The 12148-nt window shown below is 40.2% G+C and overlaps 1 protein-coding gene across 2 annotated transcripts in view; it reads left to right on the forward strand.

Annotated features, from left to right (window-relative positions):
- Window positions 1–12148, forward strand: part of PCNX2 (pecanex 2) — a 307465-nt gene that overhangs the window by 12000 nt on the left and 283317 nt on the right. The gene's annotated exons all lie outside the window — the stretch shown is intronic.

Here is a 12148-nt window from a genome sequence, read left to right on the forward strand (position 1 = left end):
CTACCTTTATTAATTGGTACTCTTCCGTAAAGAAGAGTTTTTTTCCCCCATCCTCATAGTTTCGGTGCACTTTTTAGTGTGGTCTCATAGATTCATTTTTTAATTCAATGGGAGTATAATCTATTCCTATCATCATTCTTTTTGATGTTCAAATGATCAAAAATTTGGTAAGTGAGACCTTCTTCATGCACATCCTGAGTTTTCTTGGATATATCCTCATCAGTTTGTGAGCGTGTTATTGCTTTCTGCCCAACAAGATATTCCTGGCTTAGCTTGTACTTTCCCTGCCCCAGCCCTGGAAGAATCAGCCATTTCACCAAGGAACCATGATCCTTTTGGTGGGGAATTACATTTGGAAACCAAAATCTAGGGCTGCAATATTTGCATTTGTTGCTACTAGTTGTCTTTGCCTCTAGCCCCTTTGAGTAGATACAGCTAAAAGACTGATCAATCTATAGACTGAATGATTGAATAATCAATTAAAGTTTATTCTGATACCTTCAATCCAATCCATATCAAAGGACTCTTCCTCTTCTTCCATTATTTCATATTTATATCTCCCTTCTCCCACAGTGAGAACTCTAGCTCACAACAATATCATTTGCTCAGTCCTAAAATATACACACGAATTACTACTCCCATAACACCACCATAGACAAATCTTTAAGGAAAAGTTCAAGACTGTTTAGAAGTTACTATTATTATTATTAGAGTACACATCACCAGTAATGTACTGCCAGAGTAACATGCTCAAAAGTTACTTTGATGAATTATTTTCGAATTATTTTTTGGTTCATCTTTGTGGTTATGCTATCGTTTGATATATAGTTAGGTTCACTTGTAGCTGTATAATTTTAGCTTTTCCTCCATCCTTGCTGATTTAATAATTTATACCAACAGGAGGTATAAGACATTAACAGAGTTCACAAAACATATAAAAAGATATGCTGAATTACTTTATCAAAAAGTTTCTCTGACTGCTGGATGGAAAGTAGATCAAAGAAAGGACAAAAATAGAAATGAGAGGTTCGGTGTCTATTTCAGTCACCCAGTCAAGAGATGGTGGTGGCAGTAAAGATGGAGAATTGTGGATAGATTTTGATAGGATTTAATGATCAGTTCATTTTTAGGGTAGAGGCATAAGGATGGGGGAGGAATCAAAGGAGATGCCTGATTATCTGGTTTGAGCCAGAGGTGTATGGGGTGCCATTGACTGAGATGAAGGATGAAAGAGGATAGTTGGTAGGGAAACCAAACACCTAATTTTACACATAGCAGTTTGGAGTTTCCTTTTAGATATCAAAGTGGAGATGTTGAGTAGATAGTTGGATATAGGTGTGGGGAGTTTAAAGGAACAATCTAAGCTAGGGATACGGATTTGAAAATCATCAACATAGAGATGATATTTACCGCCAAGGGACTGGGTAAGACTTCCTAAATAGAATGTGTAGAGAGGGAAAAGAGTGCTAACAGTGAGGCCCCAGGAGTGCTACACTCAGGCAGGGCAAAGAGGAGGCGTCGGGAGACAAGGGAAGAGCCAAGAGAGCATTTCCACTGTGAGCAACTGTGTTGCTCGCTGCTGGGAAAACAGGAAATTGTGGTTATTTTTTGTTTTTAGAGACATTGACAAGAAACTTTCAGTGGTGTATTGGGGAGCAGAAGCCAGACTGCTATGGGTTTAAGAGGCAATGGGAGGTGAAGACAGTTCTTTCAAGCAGGGAGCAGAAAAAGGGCACACTATCTGGAGAGAGGTTTGGAGTCAAGGGGGTTTATTCCTCCCTCAAGATCAGAAGGTCCTTAAAAGTAGGGCTGTGATTTGAATCCCCATTGGTCCTTGGAATGGTGCTTTATACATAGTGGATAATCTAACCACTCTGCATTAATGGAATCTAATTCCGTAAGGGAAGGCACAGTTTTGGTAGTGCATGTTACAGACTGTGGTCAGACCCATTTCAGTAGACTCACCACAAGGTTGTGGCCAGAATCCAGATCTTTAAAAATGGAGCTGAAAAACAGAGACATTACTCTTGGAACTGGCTTGCCTTGAAGTTCAATTTGCCATTGCTTTCAAGATAACCTTTATTATTTACGTAGCAATTATATATTTCCTTGTGGTACTTATATAATAAGTTAACTTTTTTCTATCATGGGAAACTTGGACTTTAAAAAATTATAGACCATTGAATCAGGCAAAAATAAATTTTACCTCATTTCTTGTTACTGATTGATATTAAGTATAAAAGGGAAATATAGAAGCTTTGGACTGTGAAGGACCTTACGCATTTCTTATTCTTATCTCTTAGTCTCTGATATAAACATTTAGATTGGATTTATTGTGTGTTTCAGTTCTTTCCCCAAATCTTTACCATCTCAAAAGAAGTGCCAGATAACTAATAGCCCATTGGGATATAGTTCCCTATCAATAGACACCTGTTTCTAGGCTAGCCTTGTCTTTTGTTATTTCTGTTTTCAAGACTACAATTAGATACTTAATAATCAGGGAAGAAGAAAAATTCCTGAATATAAGAAATGTCCCTGAGTAATCCCCGACACAAATATTTCACTCAGAAAACAGTTGACTGGCTTGTTTCAGAAATACTTTTTCTTATTATATGTCAACCCCTCTGACTGTGTACACAGGCAATAAAACATTTGCTGTGTTGCTCTGTTGCACTTTGCTCCTTCTTACAACAGCACATCTGAATTTATTATTCCGTGGTGTTGATGAATGATGAATAGATAATGATGATGATCATGATGGTGATGATCGTGAGAGACGTGAACACTTAAGTGCTTTTTATGTGCCAGTGTATTAATTATTTTACACTTATTGTGCTTAATCTTTATAAAAATATTATTAAGAATTATTTTTCTCATTTCACAGAAGAAACAGAGATTTACAAAGGCTAAATAACTTCCAAAGGTTGTACAATTTGCTAAATTGAGAAAAAAAGATGTAATATAAAATTACTATCAAAAATGTTTATTTATTGATGAATATTTTTGACCAGCTGTTTGCTGGATACCAAGCTGGGTGCTGAGGGTGTAATGGAGAATAAGACAGACCTAGCCTCATCCTCATAAGACTTACCATTTTTACATGGCTCTAGGAATAAATAAGAATCAGTAGAAGAGGACCAGGCACGGTGGCTCATGCCTGTAATCCCAACACTTTGGGAGGCCTAGGTGGGTGGATCACCTGAGGTCAGGAGTTCGAGACCAGTCTGGCTAACATGGCAAAACCTCATCTTTACTAAAAAAACAAAAATTAGCCGAGCATGGTGGCGCATGCCTATAATCCCAGCTACTCAGAAGGTTGAGGCACGAGAATCACTTGAACCCAGGAGGCGGAGGTTGCAGTGAGCTGAGAAGACACCACTGCACTCCAGCCTGGGTGACAGAGTGAGACTTTGTCTGAAAAAAAAAAAAAAAAGGTAATATGGAATGTGGTTTAAATAAATAACCATTCTCAAGAATTCAAAGGGATATATGTTCAAAGTGAGTCACTGAAGCACTATTTGTTATAGCAGATGAGTAGAAACAGGTATCCATTGAGAGGGAATTGGCTTAATGAATTATGGTACATCCTACAGTGGAGTACTACACAGCTGTAAACAAGGAATGAGAAAATAGACTGCTGTAGAGGGATCTCCAGATGACACTGTTAAGAGAAAAAAGCAGAAGATATATATAAACTAAAAAGGAGGGAAAGATGAAGCATACCTGCAATTACTTCTGTTTCAAAAAGACACATTCAAAAGATAAAACATTAATAAGAACACAGTTAACCTATAGAAGGAGGTAAAGAACAGGTGAAGGCAGTAGGGCTGGAAATGAGGAATGAACCTTGATAGATTGATGGCATAACCAAACAAAATCTGTTTCATATGACTTCAATGACTTTCTAGGCCTCCTGTTACAACATAAAGGCAAAAGAGCCACAAAGACATCTTAAATTGCATTCAGTAAGCTTATTAATAAGATTTTATACATATTTTAAAATTATTATATATGTAGTACAGGGTAAAGAAAATAATAAATCATGTTATAATATTTAGGAATAAGGATTTCAGCAATAAAAGAAAACAAACGAATACACAATCAAAGGACTTACATAGAACCTTGTACTCTTTAAAATTATAAATATCAGCATAGGGTGGTGGCTCACACCTGTAATCCCAGAATTTTGGGAGGCTGAGGCAGGCAGATTGCTCGAGCCTAGGAATTCAAATCCAGCCTGAACAACACGGTGAAACTCTGTCTGTACAATTATATATATATATATGTACACACACATATATATAAATATTTTACACACACACACACAAATTAGCTGTGTATGGTGGCACATGCCTGTAATCCCAGCTACTTAGGAGGCCGAGGTGGATCACTTGAGCCCGGGAGGTTGAGGCTGCAGTGAGCTATGATCATGCCACTGCACTCTAGCCTGGACAACAGAGTGAGACCTTGTCTCAAAAAAAAAAAAAAAATAGCAATGTCATTCTGAAATCATGACTTATTTATTTTTTAAAAATATGTATATTTTTGAGCTCTACTGAAAAACCTAGAATCAGTGATAACCCAATGAGAATGGACAGATCTAGAACTCAGATTTTAGTCTCTGAATTCCATTTTCTTTTAAAAGAAACTAGAGCTCTTTGGAAAAAACAGTTTATTCCAGGTCTGGGCAAGAAAATGAACAAGAGGAGTCTTTAAGTAAAGAAGAATTATTGAAGAATACTAGGGTCATGTTAAAAAGATAGCAGAGTAAGCTTATAGATGCTGGCCAAGTATGTGCAATTTGAGCCCCAGTGAGATCATCATACAATGATATGCACTTAGGAGTGGGATGCATCCTACAGAAAGGGGAGAAATGATACTGTAAAGAGGAAGCTAAAACTGAATGCCAGAGGGCTCATCTCTGCCACCCAGAGTAGATGGTATGTTGGCAACAAGACTTGCTCACAGGCCTCCAACCAGATTGTGGTGGTCTCTGGTATGGGACTGAGTGGAGCGCAAGTGTCTCCAGCTATGAAGAACTGCAGAATCAGAGCTGACACTGAGGAAGAGACATACAATCTGACCCCTGTCCCTGGCTCATCAGAAAACCTTTCTAGAAATTTCCACTCCCCTGTACAGAAATGCCCATCCCCATCAGCAGGCACAATTCTCAAGACATTTCCTCCCTGTGACCCATGAGATTAGGGCTTGTGACCCCCTTTCCATCATGGTGATAAAGCACCTCAGGAGGCGCTTGTCCCATTGACATGATGTCACTGCTGCAGGATCCTCTCCCTCCTCCAGCATTTTTCATTTCAAGAGTCCCCAGACAGGCCTATCAAGCAGCAGCCCAGGTTGGGGGCCCTGATGCCTTGCTGTGAGTCAGCGTCTTCTCTGCAGACTTGCCCTCCTCTTGGCTCTGTTGGCTCCTGAGGCAGGCACAGTTTGCCCTTGCCACCGTCTGTGGACCTTGAAAATAGATGTGTGGGAGGCCAAGGCTTAACATGCTTGCTGCAGCCAAGAAAGGGCCCAGTGTTGACTGCTTGTCAGGTACTGTGCACACACAAAGAGTAGACTCGGGGAGTTTATAATTACTTGAGATAGAATCCATAAAAGTGTGATAACTGTCTATGAGTGGTGCAGATAATAGCTGATTTGGACATCAGAGTGCTTAACACATAGTTTACACTGAACCCTTTACTAATTAATTAATCAATAAAGTGATCAACATAATCAGTAATGTTGAAGATAAGTTTGTATCCAGGCTTTCTTCATCTTTCACTAGTTATTCATTGCTTCTTGGTGTTCTTTGCTTGGTTCCATTTCTGCTTTTCCTTAAATATGGGCATTCTCTTCAAGTCTGTCTCTGTATTTCATGATCTCCTTTCTCCCGTGGAGAGTCAAGGCACCATGTTGGCTTCGCCTGTTGCATCTGTGCTAATGATAGGTGCCCTTCTCCACATTCCCCTCCATGTCTTATCCAACTTCTGCATCACAGTTGAAGCCAGGGACCTCTGGAGCCTTCAACAGCAGCCCCTGTTCTTTGGTTTTCTCCACCCGTTCTAATTGGACTGCCTTGATGCCCAGATAGGACAGCTTACCTGAGTGAGCCCTTCAGTTGTGTGCCCCTCTGTAGTGTTTAAATTCTACTTTACCGATGTTAATCTGATCTCCCCATTTAGGTGTTTACTCCCTTAGGCCATGTTGGTTTGTGGCCCTGCCCATGGTAGAGGACAGCAAGCACACTCCTGTGATGCAATGACCAAGAACCCTGGAAGCTCAAGGGGTCTTGACCATGAAAAGCTTTGAAACTAGCATAAGAAGTGCTGGAGAAAATTAATTGTAGGTATTTTGATAGGGCAGTGATGTGATTAAAATGGTGCTTGAGAGACACTATCTTGAAAGCTGTAGATCGGAGGAGAGGAGACTGGCTAGCAGGCCACTCCAGTCCTCCCAGCAGGGATTGAAGGAGGACCCCAAGGGCTCAGTGGTGTGTTATCTGACAGTCCCACCTTCCCAGACTTATCCCACTCCTTTCTTCTTTTCTGCCCTCCCACCCAGGCAGTCAGCTGCACAGGCTTTCTTTGTGTCTCTAATGCTGATTTGTATCCTTTGCACACTTTGGCCCATTGTCTGGAATCTCCATGCTCACCTTTCTGAATTAACTCCAGTTCACCTTCACTGCTCAAGTTCAATACCAGTTCCTTGAAGGATTATTTCCTGACACTCTAGTCTAGGTTAGGTTCCCTTGCTGGGCAAAAATAAATTACTTTTAAAATTAGTTGTCACTAGTGTGTGCTATATTGGAAGCTCCTTGAAGACAGATGTTTGCCTGTTGCAGTCACAGTTCTACCCCAAAGTGCCATGCACAGTGCCTGGCACAGAATATGGAACAGTACTTGCTGAGCACCTGAAAGGCTAAATGAACATGGAGCTTGATCATCTTTATAATCCGGCTAACAACGTGGGACTTCTGCTTGTAGCTTACTCTGGGCAGTGAACACGTTGCGTGGATGAAATTTGAACTTGAGAGATATTCTAGAAGGGAAATCGTGAGCTCTCTGAGGAACTGGTTCTGCTTATTTCTTAACCTCCGTATTCAAACAGCAGGTCCCAGTGTGGTGATTTGGTTGTTCATATTTCTCAGTTGAAAAATGTCATGCTTAATCCAAAGTGTTATAAAATAATGATTACTTTAACAATTGTGATAAGATGTATATAACATAAAATGTTCCATCATAACCACCTTTAAGTGTACAGTTCAGCAACATTAAGTACATTCACATTGTTGTACAACCATCACTATGTTTCATCTCTAGAACATTTTTATCTTCCCAAACTGAAATTCCATTCCCATTAGACAATAACTCCCCATTTCTCTCTCCCCCAAGCCCCTGGCAACCACCATTCTACTTTTTGTCTCTATGAGTTTGAATACTCTAGGTACCTCATATAAATGGAACCATGCAGCATTTGCTTGTTTGTGATTGCCTTATTTCACTTAATATAACATCCTCCAGGTTCATTCATGTTGTAGCATGTATCAGGATCTCCCTCCTTTTCAAGGGTGAATAATATTCCGTAGTATGTATAAACCACATTTTGTTTATTCAAAGATTTTTTTTTTTTTTTTTTTTTTTGGAGACAGAGTCTTGCTCAGTCGTCAGGCTGGAGTGCAGTGACATGACCTGGGCTCACTGCAACCTCTGCCTCCCTGGTTCCAAGAGATTCTCCTGCCTCAGGCTTCCGATTAGCTGGGATTACAGGCACACACCACCATGCCCAGATAATTTTTCTATTTTTAGTAGAGACGGGGTTTCACCATGTTGGCCAGGATGGTCTCGATCTCCTGACCTCGCGATCCGCCCACCTCGGCCTCACAAAGTGCTGGGATTACAGGCGTGAGCCACCGAACCCAGCCTCACCCCTTGTCTATTATAAATAATGTTGCTATGTACATGGGGGTACAAGTATCTCTTTGAGACCATGCTTTCATTTCTTTTGCATGTATACCCAAAAGTGGAATTGCCAGATCCTATGTTAATTCTATTAATTTTTTGAAGAAGTTCCACACTGTTTTGTGTAAATACTTTTTAAAATAACAATATAGCAACTTAACATGTGTTACTTCCTTTCAGTATCACCTTATAAGAGTATTCATTTATTCTAGCTGGGTGCGGTGGCTCACGCCTGTAATCCTAGCGCTTTGGGAGGCCGAGGCAGGCAGATCACTTGAGGTCAGGAGTTCGAGACCAGCCTGGCCAACATGGTGAAACCCCGTCTCTACTAAAAGCACAAAAATCATCTGGGCATGGTGGCATGCACCTGTAATCCCAGCTACTCAGGAGGCTGAGGCAGGAGAATCACTTGAACGCAGGAGGCAGAGGTTGCAGTGAGCCAAGATCTCGCCACGCACTCCAGCCTGGGTGACAGAGGGAGAGTCCATCAAAGAGAGAGTATTCATTTATTTGAACGATCTTGCCATTAATCCTAGTGGTCTCAGACTTTCCTTTTAGAAATGTTTTTGAAATTCTAACACTAGCAAAAGATAGCCATGGGAATAGTTTCTGTCTGCATTTATATCACATTTTACTGTTTTTGAAGTGATTTTATAGAAAAATCAGTATATGTTTCACAGTGTGCATTCACAAATGTAATTTCATCAAACGCTGCAACAATTCCATGAAACAGATTGCCCCTTCCTCATCTCCTCATTGCTGGTTCTACTTCTGTCTCCATCTGTCCATCTACATGGATAAGTTTGTAAAATGTAGATACCAACTTTTTGCTTCTATGTTTCACTAGCCTTCTGTGCTCTTCATCATGAAGATCAAAGTCCTAAGCCTAATGTCAAGATCTTTCATTTCTTACCACTTGCTTCCAACTTCAAATACCGCATGTCTGTGATTCCAAACTATTTGCTCTTCCTGGAAGGCCCTTTGCTTTTCTCATGCTGTTTCCTCTGCCTGGCTTTTCTCAGCATGCTTTATAGTTTTCAAATGTGTGACTTCTCTGAAATAGTTTTCTTGGTCTGCTACCCCCATTCCTCAGTCTGATTTAGGCACACCTGATTTGCTTGAATGACAGCACTTGCTACTCTACTTTGGAATTCTACTCTGTACATCTACTCTCATGCTTGACTTTTGAACTTGGTATGTATAGGGACTATGTTTCTTTTGTCTTTGTGCTTGGTACACTTTAATATGTTTTTGAGCTAAGCAGTGATTTTCAACTGTGGGGAGGGTTGATTTTGCACCCCCTCTGGGACTGTCTAGAGGTATTTTTGGTTGTCACCACTGGAGGGATTGCTACTGCAACTAGCATGTAGAAACTAAGGATGCTATTGAACGTCCTACAGTGCATAGCACCTACATAGCCCCTCACGGCAAAAAACTATCTGGCCCAAGATGTCAGTAGTGTCAAAATTGGGAAGCCCTGGGCTAAAGAAGGAAGGTGACTGTTATATAATATTAGTGGATGAGGTCCCTGATTTTAGTGACCTTTGCTGCAGCATGTTAATGTCCACTTGTAAATATTATATTGAAGTAGGCACACTGGTTCTAAATTGGGAGCAACAACTTCCCCCAAGGGGCATTGACAAATTTTATTGGGACCATTTTTGGGTTTATCTCAATGACTTTATCACAATGTAATTTAAGTTAAATGTCCTAGTAGCATTAAAACAATGGGAGCCAGAGAAGCTAAACATCTTACACAATGAGAAATTATTAGGCTCAAAATGCCAAAAGAGGTCAGGCATGATGACTCACGCCTGTAATCCCAGCACTTTGGGAGGCCAAGGCAGGCAAATGACAGGGTCAGGAGTTTGAGACCAGCCTGGCCAACATGGTGAAACCCCGTCTCTACTAAAAATACAAAAAATTAGCTGGGCATAGTGGCGGGCGCCTGTAATCCCAGCTACTCGGGAGGCTGAGGTAGGAGAATCGCTTGAACCTGAGAGGAGGAGGTTGTAGTGAGCCGAGATTGCACCACTGCACTCCGGCCCTGGTGACAGAGTACGATTCTATCAAAAAAAAAAAAATGCCAGAAGAACTTCTATTTTATTGAAAGCCACTGAATGGGATGGAGCAGAAACTTACTGGACAATCCTTCGTAGGTATGGCCTCTGCAAGAATCAAACTAAATACATTTGCAGTTGGGTAGAAGGAAAGAAGGATTCTGAGACATACCAACATCTGACTTCTTACTAGGATGCTGCCTAGCAGACTGGGCAAGAGAAGGAATGCAAAATCTGCAGGTGGGCATGGAGCTTGCACAGGGATCCCTTCTAGCCCAGCCTCTAAGGACTCTCCCACTTTGAGCTGTGGCCACTGCTTCTTCCATGGCTCACAGAGCACTGCAGCTTCTGCTTGTTTGTTAAGCAGAATGTGTAAAGAAAAAGTTATTAATGCAACTCATTTTCATCTCACTGTTCCTTTAAAAATGATTATTACTGATTTTAATATTTTATTTTAAAATTATTATTTTTTTATATTCTCTCTAGTTTTTTTAATGTTTTTTTTTATTTCCATAGGTTTTTGGAGAACAGGTGGTGTTTGGTTACATAAGTAAGTTCTTTAGTGGTGATTTGTGAGACTTTGGTGCACCCATCACCCAAGCAGTACACACTATACCCAATTTGTTGTCTTTTATCCCTCACCCTCCTCCCACCCTTTCTCCCAAGTCCCCAAAGTCTATTGTATCATTCTTATGCCTTTGCATCCTTATAGCTTAGCTCCCACTTATGAGTGAGAGCATATGGTATTTGGTTTTCCATTCCTAAGTTACTTCACTTAGAATAATGATCTCCAATTCCATCCAGTTTGCTGTGAATGCAATTATTTTGTTCCTTTTTATGGCTTAATAGTATTCCGTGGTAAATATATACACCACAATTTCTTTATCCACTCATTGATTGATAGGCATTTGGGCTGGTTCCGTATTTTTGCAATTGCGAATTGTGCTGCTATAAACATGCGTGTGCAAGTATCTTTTTCATATAAGGATTTCTTTCCCCTGGCTAGATACCCAGTAGTGGGACTACTGGATCAGATGGTAATTCTACTTTTAGTTCTTTAAGGAATCGCCACACTGTTTTCCATAATGGTTGTACTAGTTCACATTCCCACCAGCAGTGTAGAAGTGTTCCCTTTTCACTGCATCCCTGACAACACCTATTATTTTTTCATTTTTTGATTATGGCCATTCTTGCAGGAGTAAGGTAGCATTGCATTGTGTTTTTGATTTGCATCTCCCTGATCATTAGCAATGTTGAGCATTTTTTCATATGCTTGTTGGCCATTTGTATATCTTCTTTTGATAATTGTCTATTCATGTTCTTAGCCCATTTTTTGATGGGATCTTTTTTTTTTCTTGCTAATTGTTTGAGTTCCCTATAGATTCTGGATGTTAGTCTTTTTTGGATGTATAGATTGTGAAGATTTTCTCTGATTCTGTGGATTGTCTGTTTACTCTGCTGATTGTTTCTTTTGCTGTGCAAAAACTTTTTTAGTTTAATCAAGTCCTACTTATTTACAATTGCTTTTATTGCATTTGCTTTTAGATTCTTGGTCATGAAGTCTTTGCGTAAGCCAGTGTCTAGAAGGGTTTTTCCAATGTTATCTTCAAGGATTTTTATGATTTCAGGTCTTCATTTTTTGACAGAACTAGAAAAGACAATCCTAAAATTCATATGGAACCACCAAGGAGCCCACATAGCCAAAGCAAGACTAAGCAAAAAGAACAAATCTGGAGGCATCACATTACCTGATTTCAAACTATGCTATAAGGCCATAGTCACTGAAACAGCATGCTACTGGTACAAAAATAGACACATAAACCAATGGAATAGAACAGAGAACCCAGAAATAAAGCCAAATACTTACAGCCAACTGATCTTCAACAAAACAAACAAAAACATAAAGTGGGGTGAATGCCTGTAATCCCAGCTACTCGGGAGGCTGAGGCAGGATAATTGTCTGAGCCCGGGAGGCAGAGGTTGCAGTGAGCCTAGATCTCGCCACTGCACTCAAGCCTGGGTGATAGAATGAGACTCCATCTCAAAAAAAAAATAAAAAATAAAAAAAAAATGGAGAGGTTTCCTCGAATATATCTTTTGTTCTGTGGGGTTCCTGCCTGCAAATCAAAT

This window comes from Nomascus leucogenys, chromosome 5, assembly GCF_006542625.1.
Source record: "Nomascus leucogenys isolate Asia chromosome 5, Asia_NLE_v1, whole genome shotgun sequence".
Classification (NCBI taxonomy): Eukaryota; Metazoa; Chordata; class Mammalia; order Primates; family Hylobatidae; genus Nomascus; species Nomascus leucogenys.